The sequence below is a fragment of the Mus caroli genome, unplaced genomic scaffold, assembly GCF_978045245.1.
Source record: "Mus caroli unplaced genomic scaffold, Mus_caroli_1 scaffold_1, whole genome shotgun sequence".
Taxonomy (NCBI): domain Eukaryota; kingdom Metazoa; phylum Chordata; class Mammalia; order Rodentia; family Muridae; genus Mus; species Mus caroli.
Window position 1 is genome coordinate 46,133,010 of NW_028227256.1, and position 14,335 is coordinate 46,147,344.

Genomic DNA, 14,335 nt, shown 5'->3' on the forward strand with positions numbered 1-14,335 from the left:
GTACAAGCTTGCAATCCCACCAACAATGGAGGAGTGTTCCTCTTTCTCCACATCCTCGCCAGCACCTGCTGTCACCTGAATTTTTGATTTTAGCCATTCTGACTGGTGTGAGGTGGAATCTCAGGGTTGTTTTGATTTGCATTTCCCTGATGATTAAGGATGTTGAACATTTTTTCATGTGCTTCTCTGCCATTCGGTATTCCTCAGGTGAGAATTCTTTGTTCAGTTCTGAGCCCCATTTTTTAATGGGGTTATTTGACTTTCTGGAGTCCACCTTCTTGAATTCTTTATATATATTGGATATTAGTCCCTTATCTGATTTAGGATAGGTGAAGATCCTTTCCCAATCTGTTGGTGGTTTTTTTTGTCTTATTGATGGTGTCTTAAGCCTTGCAGAAGCTTTGCAGTTTCATGAGGTCCCACTTGTCAATTCTCGATCTTACAGCACAAGCCATTACTGTTCTATTCAGGAATTTTTCCCCTGTGCCCATATCTTCAAGGCTTTTCCCCACTTTCTCCTCTATAAGTTTCAGTGTCTCTGGTTTTATGTGAAGTTCCTTGATCCACTTAGACTTGACCTTAGTACAAGGAGATAGGAATGGATTGATTCGCATTCTTCTACATGTTAACAACCAGTTGTGCCAGCACCATTTGTTGAAAATGCTGTCTTTCTTCCACTGGATGCTTTTAGCTCCCTTGTCGAAGATCAAGTGACCGTAGGTGTGTGGGTTCATTTCTGGGTCTTCAATTCTATTCCATTGGTCTATTTGTCTGTCACTATACCAGTACCATGCAGTTTTTATCACAATTGCTCTGTAGTAGAGCTTTAGGTCCAGCATGGTGATTCCACCAGAGGTTCTTTTATCCTTGAGAAGAGTTTTTGCTATCCTAGTTTTTTTGTTATTCCAGATGAATTTGCAGATTGCACTTTCTAATTCGTTGAAAAATTGATTTGGAATTTTGATGGGGATTGCATTGAATCTGTAGATTGCTTTTGGCAAGATAGCCATTTTTACAATGTTGATCCTGCCAATCCATGAGCATGGGAGATCTTTCCATCTTCTGAGATCTTCTATAATTTCTTTCTTCAGAGACTTGAAGTTTTTATTATACAGATCTTTCACTTCCTTAGTTAGAGTCACGCCAAGATATTTTATATTATTTATGACTATTGAGAAGGGTGTTGTTTCCCTAATTTCTTTCTCAGCCTGTTTATTCTTTGTGTAGAGAAAGGCCATTGATTTGTTTGAGTTAATTTTATATCCAGCTACTTCACCGAAGCTGTTTATCAGGCTTAGGAGTTCTCTGGTGGAATTTTTAGGGTCACTTATATATACTATCATATCATCTGCAAAGAGTGATATTTTAACATCATCTTTTCCAATTTGTATCCCTTTGATCTCCTTTTGTTGTCGAATTGCTCTGGCTAGGACTTCAAGTACAATGTTGAATAGGTATGGAGAAAGTGGACAGCCTTGTCTAGTCCCTGATTTTAGAGGGATTGCTTCAAGCTTCTCACCATTTACTTTGATGTTGGCTACTGGTTTGCTGTAGATTGCTTTTATCATGTTTAGGTATGGGCATTGAATTCCTGATCTTTCCAAGACTTTTATCATGAATGGGTGTTGGATCTTGTCAAATGCTTTTTCCGCATCTAACGAGATGACCATGTGGTTTTTGTCTTTGAGTTTGTTTATATACTGGATTACGTTGATGGATTTCCGTATATTGAACCATCCCTGCATCCCTGGGATGAAACCTACTTGGTCAGGATGGATGATTGTTTTGATGTGTTCTTGGATTCGGTTAGCAAGAACTTTATTGAGGATTTTTGCATCAATATTCATAAGGGATATTGGTCTGAAGTTTTCTATCTTTGTTGGGTCTTTTTGTGGTTTAGGTATCAGAGTAATTGTGGCTTCATAGAATGAGTTGGGTAGAGTACCTTCTGTTTCTATTTTGTGGAATAGTTTGTGAAAACTGGGATTAGATCTTCTTTGAAGGTCTGATAGATCTCTGCACTAAACCCATCTGGTCCTGGGCTTTTTTTAGTTGGGAGACTATTAATGACTGCTTCTATTTCTTTGGGGGATATAGGGCTGTTTAGATCATTAACCTGATCTTGATTCAACTTTGGTACCTGGTATCTGTCTAGGAACTTCTCCATTTCATCCAGGTTCTCCAGTTTTGTTGAGTATAGCCTTTGCTAGACGGATCTGATGGTGTTTTGGATGTCTTCAGGATCTGTTGTTATGTCTCCTTTTTCATTTCTGATTTTGTTAATTAGAATGCTTTCCCTGTGCCCTCTAGTGAGTCTGGCTAAGGGTTTATCTATCTTGTTGATTTTCTCAAAAACCAGCTCCTTGATTGGTTGATTCTTTGAATAGTTTTTCTTGTTTCCACTTGGTTGATTTCGCCCCTGAGTTTGATTATTTCCTGCTGTCTACTCCTCTTGGGTGAATTTGCTTCCTTTTGTTCTAGTGCTTTTAGGTATGTTGTCAAGCTGCTAATGTGTGCTCTCTCTAGTTTCCTTTTGGAGGCACTCAGAGCTATGAGTCTTCCTCTTAGAAATGCTTTCATTGCGTCCCATAAGTTTGGGTATGTTGTGGCTTCATTTTCATTGAACTCTAAAAAGTCCTTAATTTCTTTCTTTATTTCTTCCTTGACCAAGGTATCATTGAGAAGAGTGTTGTTCAGTTTCCACGTGAAGGTTGGCTTTCTATTATTTATTTTATTATTGAAGATCAGCCTTACGCCATAGTGATCTGATAGTATGCATGGGACAATTTCAATATTTTTGTATCTGTTGAGGCCTGTTTTGTGACCAATTATGTGGTCAATTTTGGAGAAGGTACCATGAGGTGCTGAGAAGAAGGTATATCCTTTTGTTTTAGGATAGAATGTTCTGTAGATATCTGCCAGATCCATTTGTTTCATAATTTCTCTTAGTTTCTCTGTGTCCCTGTTTAGTTTCTGTTTCCATGATCTGTCCATTGGTGAAAGTGGTGTGTTGAAGTCTCCCACTATTATTGTATGAGGTGCAATGTGTGCTTTGAGATTTACTAAAGTTTCTTTAATGAATGTGGCTGCCTTTGTATTTGGAGCATAGATATTCAGGATTGATAGTTCCTCTTGGAGGATTTTACCTTTGATGAGTATGAAGTGTCCCTCCCTGTCTTTTTTAATGACTTTGGGTTGGAAGTCAATCTTATCAGATATTAGAATGGCTACTCCAGCTTGTTTCTTCATACCATTTGCTTGGAAAATTGTTTTCCAGCCTTTCATTCTGAGGTAGTGTCTATCTTTTTCTCTGAGATGAGTTTCCTGTAAGCAGCAAAATGTTGGGTCTTGTTTGTGTAGCCAGTTTGTTAGTCTATGTCTTTTTATCGGGGAGTTGAGTCCATTGATATTAAGAGATATTAAGGAAAAGTAATTGTTGTTTCCTGTTATTTTTGTTGTTAAAGTTGGCATTCTGTTCTTGTGGCTGTCTTCTTTTAGGTTTGTTGAGGGATTACCTTCTTGTTGTTTCTAGGGCGTGGTTCCTGTCCTTGTATTGTTTTTTTTTCTGTTATTATCCTTTGAAGGGCTGGATTCGTGGAGAGATAATGTGTGAATTTGGTTTTGTCGTGGAATACTTTGGTTTCTCCATCTATGTTAATTGAGAGTTTGGCTGGGTATAGTAGCCTGGGCTGGAGTTTGTGTTCTTTTAGTGTCTGTATAACATCCGTCCAGGATTTTCTGGCTTTCATAGTCTCTGGTGAAAAATCTGGTGTAATTCTGATAGGCTTGCCTTTATATGTTACTTGGCCTTTTTCTCTTACTGCTTTTAGTATTCTATCTTTATTTAGAGCATTTGTTGTTCTGATTATTATGTGTCGGGAGGTATTTCTTTTCTGGTCCAGTCTATTTGGAGTTCTGTAGGCTTCTTGTATGTTCATGGGCATCTCTTTCTTTAGATTTGGGAAGTTTTCTTCTATAATTTTGTTGAAGATATTTGCTGATCCTTTGAGTTGAAAATCTTCATTCTCATCCACTCCTATTATCCGTAGGTTTGGTCTTCTCATTGTGTTTGTATTTCTTGGATGTTTTGAGTTAGGATCTTTTTGCATTTTACATTTTCCTTGATTGTTGTGCTGATGTTCTCTATGGAATCTTCTGCACCTGAGATTCTCTCTTCCATCTCTTGTATTCTGTTGCTGATGCTCGTATCTATGGTTCCAGATTTCTTTCCTAGGGTTTCTATCTCCAGTGTTGCCTCATTTTGGGTTTTCTTTATTGTGTCTACTTCCCTTTTAAGTCTAGTATGGTTTTGTTCATTTCCATCATCTGTTTGGATGTGTTTTCCTGTTTTTCATTAAGGACTTCTACCTGTTTGATTAGGTTATCCTGTTTTTCTTTAAGGATTTGTAACTCTTTAGCAGTGTTCTCCTGCAATTCTTTAAGGGATTTTTGTGCTTCCTCTTTAATGTCTTCTACCTGTTTACCAGTGTTCCTTTGTATTTCTTTAAGTGTGTTATTAAAGTCCTTCTTGAAGTCCTCTACCATCATCAGGAGATATGCTTTTAGATCCGTGTCTAGCTTTTCCGGTGTGTTGGGGTGCCCTGGACTGGGCGAAGTGGGAGTGCTGGGTTCTGATGATGGTGAGTGTTCTTGGTTTCTGTTAGTAAGATTATTACGTTTACCTTTCGCCATCTGGTAATCTCTGGGGTTAGTTGTTGTAGTTGTCACTGTTTAAAGATTGGAGCAGAAGCTGTGTTCCACTCACCAGCAGTCTCAAAATCCTGTGGCGGGGGTCGTGGGTAGCTGGTGGTACCCCGGTGCTGGTCCAGCTGGAAGAGGCCTGTGGTCCTACTCAGGCCGGTTTTCTGCTTCCCTAACTAATGCAGTCTCAGGTCCCGCACGCAATTGGATTGGAGGAGAAGCTGTGTTCCACTCACCAGAAGTCTTAAGATCCTGTGGCGGGTGTTGTGGGTAGCTGGCGAGTGTCAGCCGACCCTGCGCCCTAGCTACCCTGTTGCTTTTCTGACTTAAAGAGGCTTGTGGCCCTACGTAGGCCGTATTTCTGCCTCCCCAACCAAAGCAGTCTCAGGTCCCGCGTGATTGGACTGGAGCAGAAGACTCTAGTCCAATGGAGTGGTGTTCCACTCACCAGCAGTCTCAAAATCCTGTGGCGGGGGTCGTGGGTAGCTGGCAGGTGTCAGCTGACTAAGATATTATCTTTTCTCTGCATAAAAATGTCTGTGGGTTAATGAGTAGAAGGCTAAATAAATAAATATAACATATTTTTCTATCCACAAAGTCCAAATGTTTATCCTGTAATTTCTTTTCTAGCAGAGACAATTCTCTCTCAGCTCCAGCTGATAATTTGCTTGTACTATTTACATCATTAATACCTCATAACATTGGAAATAAATTAGTCAGCTCTTAAGTAGTTAATATATTTATGTGTATTAGCCAATTAATATTTCCCAATAATATTTGTAATTCATTAAGATTTCTTAATTGGTCTCTCTTGACTTTTACTTTTGGTGGTACAATCTTATATATACCTTTCTTATATCTCAGATAATTCATAATATTATGTTTGCATTTTTCAGGAACAATTTGTAATTCTTAACATGGCAAAATTCTCTTTACTTCATCAAACATTTTTTTCTAAAGTATTTTTATCTGAATCAACCAGAAAGATATAATCCATATAATAGTCAATTGTAGGCTGAAGAAATTCTTTACAAAATATTTCTAATGGCTGTTTTACAAAATACTGGCATAAGTTAAGACTGTATAACATAACTTGTGGCAAGACCCTCTAATGGTATTTCTTATAGAACAACTATTATTATAAACAGATATTGAGAAAGCAAACCTTTCCCTATCATGCCCATTCTAAAGAATTGTGAAAAAGCAATCACTTAAATCAATCAGTATAATAGCCCATGACTTAGGTAACACGGAAAGCAATAGGATTCCATATTTAAAGATTCCATTGACTGGATAGTTTTATTGGTTGCCCTCAGATCTGTCAACATCCTCCAAACTTCAGATTTTCTTTTAATGACGAATATAGGAGAATTCCATGATCTGGTGGCCTTTTCTATATGTTTAGTTACCCACAGCTCTTGGAGTAGTTCTTCTTGTGCTTGCCATTTTCCTTTTGTTATAGGCCTTGTTCTATCCAGACATGTATGCTGATTTGGCATTATCCGCAGTGGCTCCCCCAAATAAAGTTGGAGTCAGTCTTTCCTGTTTATTTCTTATGGACAGCTTGGATAGTCTGTATCTGTTTCTTCTATCACATTTCTATATTTCCTTATTAGGAACATCTTTTCTTTTAACTTTTAGCTTTAAAACAAGAAGAAGTTAAAACTAGAGGAATTGTAATCTGTTCTTCCCACTGTTGCAATGAATCTCTTCTCCCATAGACTTACAGCTATATTAGCCATATATAACCTCATTTTCCTGTTTGACCTTCTAGTGTTATGCATTTAGCCTATTTTTTAGACTTTGTTTTACGTGAGACAATGTCACAATTCCTAGGAACTGTGAAGAAATCCACTGAAGTAAAGAAGCTGGAATCTAGTCATCTTATGATATTATAGTTAATCTGTTCCTATATCCAGTAATGTTTCGATCTTAATTCCATCTAACTGTACTTTTAATTTTGGTCTCTTATCATTAATAATATTTTGCTAAAATATGTTTCTGTGTACTTTTAGCATCTTTTAGTGAATCTATAGGAGCTTCTCTATCTCTGTTAAATGGTTTATTTAAGTTCTGAGCAGCTCTTTTCATCCTATCAGTCATTGGTTTTCTAGTTGTTTTTCAGAATATTCTCTTTTGATTGGATAGCAAAATTGTCGGGCCTTGAGTTGAAAGGCCAAACTTACTCTATCTTGGGACCTGCCTCCATATTAAATGATAAAGCCTGATAACTTGACCTGCAGCTGAACCCAAGCTACACCCAAGTACCAGGAATGACCCCATGACTTGTCCTTGACCCATGCCCCAACGTTACTCCATAGCTACTTCCTAGCAACAATTAATCAAAGATTAGTCTGATTGTTACAGATGTACTTTCAGGCCATTTGTGATTTTTTTATGGTCTTGCTTCAGAGCACCTATCTTTTAGCTTACAATGATCATTCTATTAGATCCTTGCCATGTTGAATATCCTGTTACATGTCCCAATTTCCTATAAAATCCTATCTCAATGAGAGTTCAAAGCTGTTCAGGAAACCATCCTTTGTCTTGGGGTGAGTAGAACCAAACTCAAGGTTTAATGAAGAGACCCTAATTTGATTATTACATTAAAGAACCCTAATTTGATTATTATATTAGACTGGCTCCTTGGTGGTTTTCAGGTGTTCATGAATGCTTCCAGGCACAACAGAGTAAAGTCCCTTAGTCATTGCTTAAACATTAAACGAATTCTCTCAAATATCTTTGAATGGCCTACATTTATCACCATTATATCTGTTCCTTCCACATCTTCTTCATTTCACAGGAACCTCTCTTCTTGGATTACTGTTATTATAGAAGGGTTTATTCTTAAGAACTGTTTGCCTGTAATCCTTTAAGGAATAACCTGAACTTTCATAGCAATGAGCATTTTGTGTTTTCTCCATTTAGTTGTTTGTCCAACAACAACTGAATTGTGAGCATTAGATCCTGTATCTGCAGTAGTTTTGAGTCATTCATAAGGAGGTACAGATATATGTTTTAAAGGTCAAATAGCCATTTTGCATGCTGCATTAGCATTTTATAAAGCTAATGATTCAATTAAAATTTGTCTAGCAGTGCAATGTGATATTACTGTATTTAGGGCTATAGTCAATCATTCTGTAAATTTGATGAAAGACTCATTTGAACCTTTATTTTTTGTAAATGTATTTAAGATTATTGTATGGCATCATTCTTAGATAATATCATCAAGGGTGATCTATGCTCTTAATTCAAAATATGGACCTTCATCTAATAATTGAATTTTGACAGTATCAGTGAGTCTAGTCCCATTTGCTTGATTCATGATCAAAACTTTTTCTTTTCACTGTTAGCCATTGTAATTGAGAGCAGGTCTATTAGATGGCTGTCATCATATGTCTCCAAATTTTTGAAATTATACAAATTTGAGAGGTCCCCTTATTAAGTATTTTATATATAAACCAGATGTCATCATTGCTTCCTTAAACCTTTTTAAATCTTGTGACTTGATAAGCTGCCATGTGAATTCTTGATTATCCTGTGGATTTCTCTCATCTCCATCTAATTTCCTTATCAAGGCTGGGAGGATCATTTTAGGTTTTAAAACAGATATAGACTGCCTTTTAGCAGTCTTGTTACATGGTAGCACTATAGACTTTAGGCTGGAATCATTTAAAATTTCTTCATGATTCAAAAAACTGTGTAAACTTTGATCTACTGTTTGTAACTTAATAAGGATTTTTTTTTTCATTTCCTTCCATATCTAAGTCTGTCTTCTTTGATCTCTGTTATATATCTCTGATATAATACATATATATAATATATATTTCATATATCTGATATACATGTATATATAGAGAGAGAAATAGAGAGATAAAGATAATAGATGATAGATAGATGATAGATAGATAGATAGATAGACAGATAGATAGATGATAGATAGATAGATAGATAGAGATATAGAGATGCAGAGATGTAGAGATATAGAGATATAGATATCTGTAATCATTCCCAAAAATGTAGTTATCTTATGCTAAGCCAAACAAAATCCTTGAGTTTCCAGACACATTGTGTCACTTGGGTTTCTCTACATTTTTAAACATTTTTTTAAAATCTCTAATTATTTTTTCCTTCAAAGACCTTCTCCACATGACTTTCTATGCTTAATTTCTTTCTTTCTTTAGCATTTAGAGTGGTTTAAAAGATACTTACTGGGTTAGAGACTACTGTCTGGGCTTGGATTTCTTCTTCATGTTGTTTCTAGTGCTATTTCTGCAGTTCAGCTAGTACCAGGTATTGGTGGATGGCTGTATTCCCTCAACTTAGTCCAGTAGGCTGCCACCCTGGTTTTGCCTTATGCTGGCCTTGGTCAAGCCTCTTTAACCTGCTGTATTTCTGCATAGCTTCAGGCCTCCACCTGCAGGCACTCACTGGTATTTTCAAGCCAATGTGTCCTGACTTGGGATGGGGCTGGTGTCTCTCAGTGGGCACAGGGCTATTGATGCAGTGGGCCAGGACAGGGTTGTTGTTTTGTGTAAGAGTGCTTCCCACCAATCAGAGCACTGAATTTCCAGAACAACATGTGGCCTGTGGGACTGTGCATTAAGGGTGTGGTTTTCTACTCTACTGTCTCCTCACCGGCCTGAACTCACCACAGAAGCAAGCCATACAGTCCAGTGTGGAGGGAAGGAACCTGTACTTCTGCATTTGGTGTCTCTGCATTTTTCTTCCTACCACTGTTTGCTAGCTTATATGGCTAGGCAGACTTTAGCTGCTTCACTCAGAAAGCAGTGTGCCAGAACAGTATGCTAAACTGTCCTTTCCCTTGGCTTCACGGGGTCTAAAGCATGAATCTAAAAATCTATATGTTGGACAACACTTATAACCACAGATTTTTCTACTAATGTCTTAGTTCCCACATAACAACACAAGTTTAATGTTATTAATAAATGCCTAGGCTAGACCCATTCCTTGACTAACTCTTAACTTATTTTATCCTGAATTCAACTATGTGGCTGGTTTTATCTCTTCTGCTTCTGTTTTGTCTTTGTTTTTCTTTTCAGATATTTTATTTATTTACATTTCAAATGTTATCCCATTTACTGGTTTCCCCTCTGCAAACTCCCTATCCCATAACATTTCCTCCTGCTTCTATGACGGTGCTCACCCACCAACCCACCCACTTCACCTCACCAACCTGATATTGCCCTATACTGGGGCATTGACCCTTCACAGGACAAGGGGACTCTCCTCCCACTGATGGCATATAAGACCATCCTCTACTACATATGCAGCTGGAACCATGGATCCCACCATCTGTACTCTTTGGTTGGTGGTTTAGTATCTGGGAGCAATGGAGGAGTCTGGATAGTTGATAGTCTTCCTATGGAGTTGCAAAAAGAGGGTATTCCTACTTTCTCTTCTATTAGTTTCAGTGTATCTGGTTTTATGTGGAGGTCCTTACTCTACTTGGACTTGAGCTTTGTAGAAAGAGATAAGAATCGATCCATTTGCATGCTGACTGACTGTTGAACCAGCACCAAATTTTGAAAATGCTGTCTTTTTCCCACTGGATGGTTTTGGCTTCTCTGTCAGATATCAAGTGACCATAGGTGTGTGGGTTCATTTCTGGGTCTTCAATTCTATTCTATTTTATCTACCTGCCTTCCTCTGTATCAATACTGTACAGTTTTATCACTATTGCTCTGTAACACTTCTTGAGGTCAAGAATGGTAATAACCCAATAATTTCTTTTACTTCTGAGAATAGTTTTATTATCCTGTTTTTATTTTCTTATTCCAATTAAATTTGAAAACTGCTTGTGTCTAACTCTATGGAGAATTGAGTTGGAATTTTGATGGGCATGGCCTTGAATCTGTAGATTGTTTTTGGCAAGATGGCAATTTTTACTCTATTAATCCTGCCCATCCTTTAACATGGAAGATCTTTCCATATTCTGACATCTTCTTTGTTTTTCTTCTTAAAAGACTTGAAGTTCTTGTTATACAGATCTTTCACTTGCTTGGTTAGAGTCACAACAATGTATTTTATATTATTTGTGACTGTTTTGAAGGGTGTTATTTCCCTATTTTCATTCTTAGCCTGTTTATCCTTTGAGTAGATGAAGGCTACTGATTTGTTTGAGTTAATTTTATATCCAACCACTTTGCTGAAGTTGTTTATCAGTTTTAGTTCTCTGTTGGAATTTTTGGGGTCACTTATGTACACAATTATATCATCTGCAAATAGTGATAGTTTGACTTCTTTCTTTCCAATTTGTATCAGTTTGATCTCCTTTTGTTATCTAATTGCTCTGGCTAGGACTTCAAGTGCTATATTGAATAGATAGGGAGTGAGTGGGCAGCTTTGTCTAGCCCCTGACTTTAGTGGGATTGCTTCAAGTTTCTCTCCATTTAGTTTGATGTTGGATATTGGTGTGCTGTATATTGCTTTTAATATGTTTAGGTATGAACCATGAGTTCCTGATTTTCCAAGAAGGGTGCTGAATTTTGTCAAATGCTTTTGTAGCATCTAATGAGATGATTATATCTTTTCCTCCTTTGAGTTTGTTTATACAGTGAATTACATTGATGGATTTCCATATATTGAATGACCCCTGTATCCCTGGATTTAAGCCTGCATGATCATAGTGAATGATTATTTTCACATCTTCTTGGATTTTGTTTACAAGAATTATATTTTGCATTTTGCATTGATATCATAAGGGATTTTGGTCTAATGTACTCTTTCTTTGTTTGGTCTTTGTGTGATTAATGTATAAGCATAATCATAAGTTCATTGAAGGAATTGGGTAATGTCCCTTCTCTTTCTATTTTTTGGAATAGTTTGAAAGTCATTGGTATTAGGCCTTCTTTAAAGGTCACATTGAATACTGCACTAAATCCATCTGGTCTTGGGCTTTTTTTTTTTTTTTTTTTTTTAGATTGGGAGACTTTCAATGGCTGCTTCTATTTCTTTAGGTGTTATGGAACTGTTTAGATGATTTGTCTGATCCTGATTTAATGATATCTACCTTCTAGAAACTCCTTTGACAAGTGGCTCGGCTGTCTGATGACCCATTCTCCCTTCTCAGTGTCTATGATTATTATTCCTAAGTTCACTCCCTTTCAACTGGGTGCTTGCTTTGCCTAATGACCTATGGTTTACTTTATTTAATCTGTTTACAATAAGTATAAAGCTCATAGATTAAAGGTGTGAACTAGGGCTGAACCATGTCACAACTAGAAACAGAATATTTCTTTCAGTAAATAACAATCTCAGGGTTCACACTATGATCAGATATCCTGAAAAAACAAGAACAACAATAACAAAAACAAACAAACAAACAAACTTGGCTTGAGAGGGTGTATTTTCTTTTGTCATGAACCTATCATGTATAATGCAAAGTATCAATGATTATTCCTGTTTCTTTGCTTTATTCTTATTTCTTTGTCCATACCATAATATTTACCTAATCTGGCTGTGATAATACAGGTACAAACATTTGTTTTTGCTGAAGACAGTGGTTTCTGAGAAAATGTCTCATTGCTTGAGCTGAGACACAGTTCTACATATAAACCATTAACAAACACTTAAGTTGTAAAACTAATCACTATTGGCTATAACATTCCATGCTTAACTAATGATCAAAGACTCCTATTTTTATTTTTCATTCGTTTTTTTCTGTGCTTTTGCTTTCTTTTACTAGTCTAATTTAATGGTTTGTTTTACTGTATTAAAAATAATATGCCTCTAAAATATTGTTACCTGGAGAATATGACTGCCCAGTTGTGGTCTTTTTATAGAAGAGTATCAATATTTTCTATATCACCTCCATGGGATGGTTTCAATTATGATAATACAAAGTTGGTCACTGGAAACCTGACAGTGAAGTATTGTTCCATTCATTGGACATATAAGGTGTTTACTGATTTTGATCATAAACCAGATAAAATATGAAGTAGGTATCTGATATGAAAATGTATTTCATTTTTTCAGTATGTACAATGGCAGGTGTTTATTATTTTGCAAGAGACATTTTCTAATACTACTTGTTAAAAGGAGAATTACTATTCTGACATTTAAAATGTCATATTTTATGGTTAATATGTCATTCATAATTTGTTTTAATGCAAGATACTCACCTTTGAAAAGGCAAAGCAACTGTCAATGTCTGACCCTGTGACCTTGGCAACATTTGAAAATGTAACTGAAGGTTGAAAGTGAATATGCTAAGACTGCTAGTTTTCTTCATATCACTCCCACCTTATACAAAAAGCAAAATAACAAACAACAAAAAACAAACGAAACCTAAATTCCATCAAGCTTCAGATAGTTGTTGTGATTTTAATTACTTAAAACTTTGTAACTTTATGATAAACTATTCTCTATTTCTCAGTCACATATAAGCAAGCAGAGGGATTCAGTAACTTTTATTACAATATTTTAACTAAAAAGAAAATATATTTTACTGTTTATTAAAAGCTTATAAGTCAAATTCCTACATTTTGAGTGCTTAGCTACAATGTGAAACACACTACACAATTTTGAGAAAATAAGAAATTCAGTGAACATCTCATCCAATATTATTTCTCTCATCTTCTTAGAGTACAGACAAGGATTCCTAACATATTATGGGTGAGGAGAGGTTAAAAAGGAAGAAAATTCAAAAAACTTTGTTTCTCTATATAAAGTTTTACTCCAAATTTGTGTGAAACTAGGAATGTTACCATGCTGCAGTTATTATAATCTCACAGACATCATGTGTCCTCATTCTCAGAAAATGTTTTGATCTCAGTAGTTTTTGTGAGACATTTAAAAATGGAAGAAATAATTGAAATCCAATTGCATTCTGTTTTCTCATTTCCCATGTGTTACAGCAAGAGAAGGTGAATGTGTGTGGCACACTGTAATCTTCAGATAAGAAAACAGCATGATTCTCCTGCTTCAGCCTCTGTATCAAGTATCAGAGTTATTCATTCCCAAAACTGGTTAACTTATCTTGAAATTAAAGTAAAAATTATGTATAAACATTGATTTCAAAAGGAAAGTATATAACACCAAGCTTTGTATAGGTTAAGATATAGGCCAGGTTTCTGAAGATTAATTAGTAAAAACAACAGAACATTTTAAAATTCTTTTGACATTTATTTCACCAGTATTGGATACCCTAAATTCACAGGAATTATTTTTGTTTTAGTTAAGTTTTTGTTTGTTGTTTCTTAGTTTTTATTTTGTGTTTACTGCTTATTGTCATTTGTTTGTTTATTACTTATTTTCACTTTCATTGAGAAAATGTGAATAATATTGACCTAGCAAAATATTTACCACAGATTCATTAATATTTCATTATTGTGTTGTACATTTAACTAAATGAATAGCACAACGAAATGCTAAACCATATTTAAACATAAAGAACTAAGGCTAAAGCAGGCATATAATCTGTATCACCTGAGTAAGATTGATTAGTAGCTTTAAGAAGATCAGCTTATATTTATACTTATTCAGGCTGAAGTAAAGAAGCATCAGATGGCATTCACAGATTTTAAGAGCAGAACTTCTGAGAACTAATTGGTAATTGTTAGAGAAATACAGAAGTATTAAAAATAAAGTCATGTGAATTAAAACAAAATAT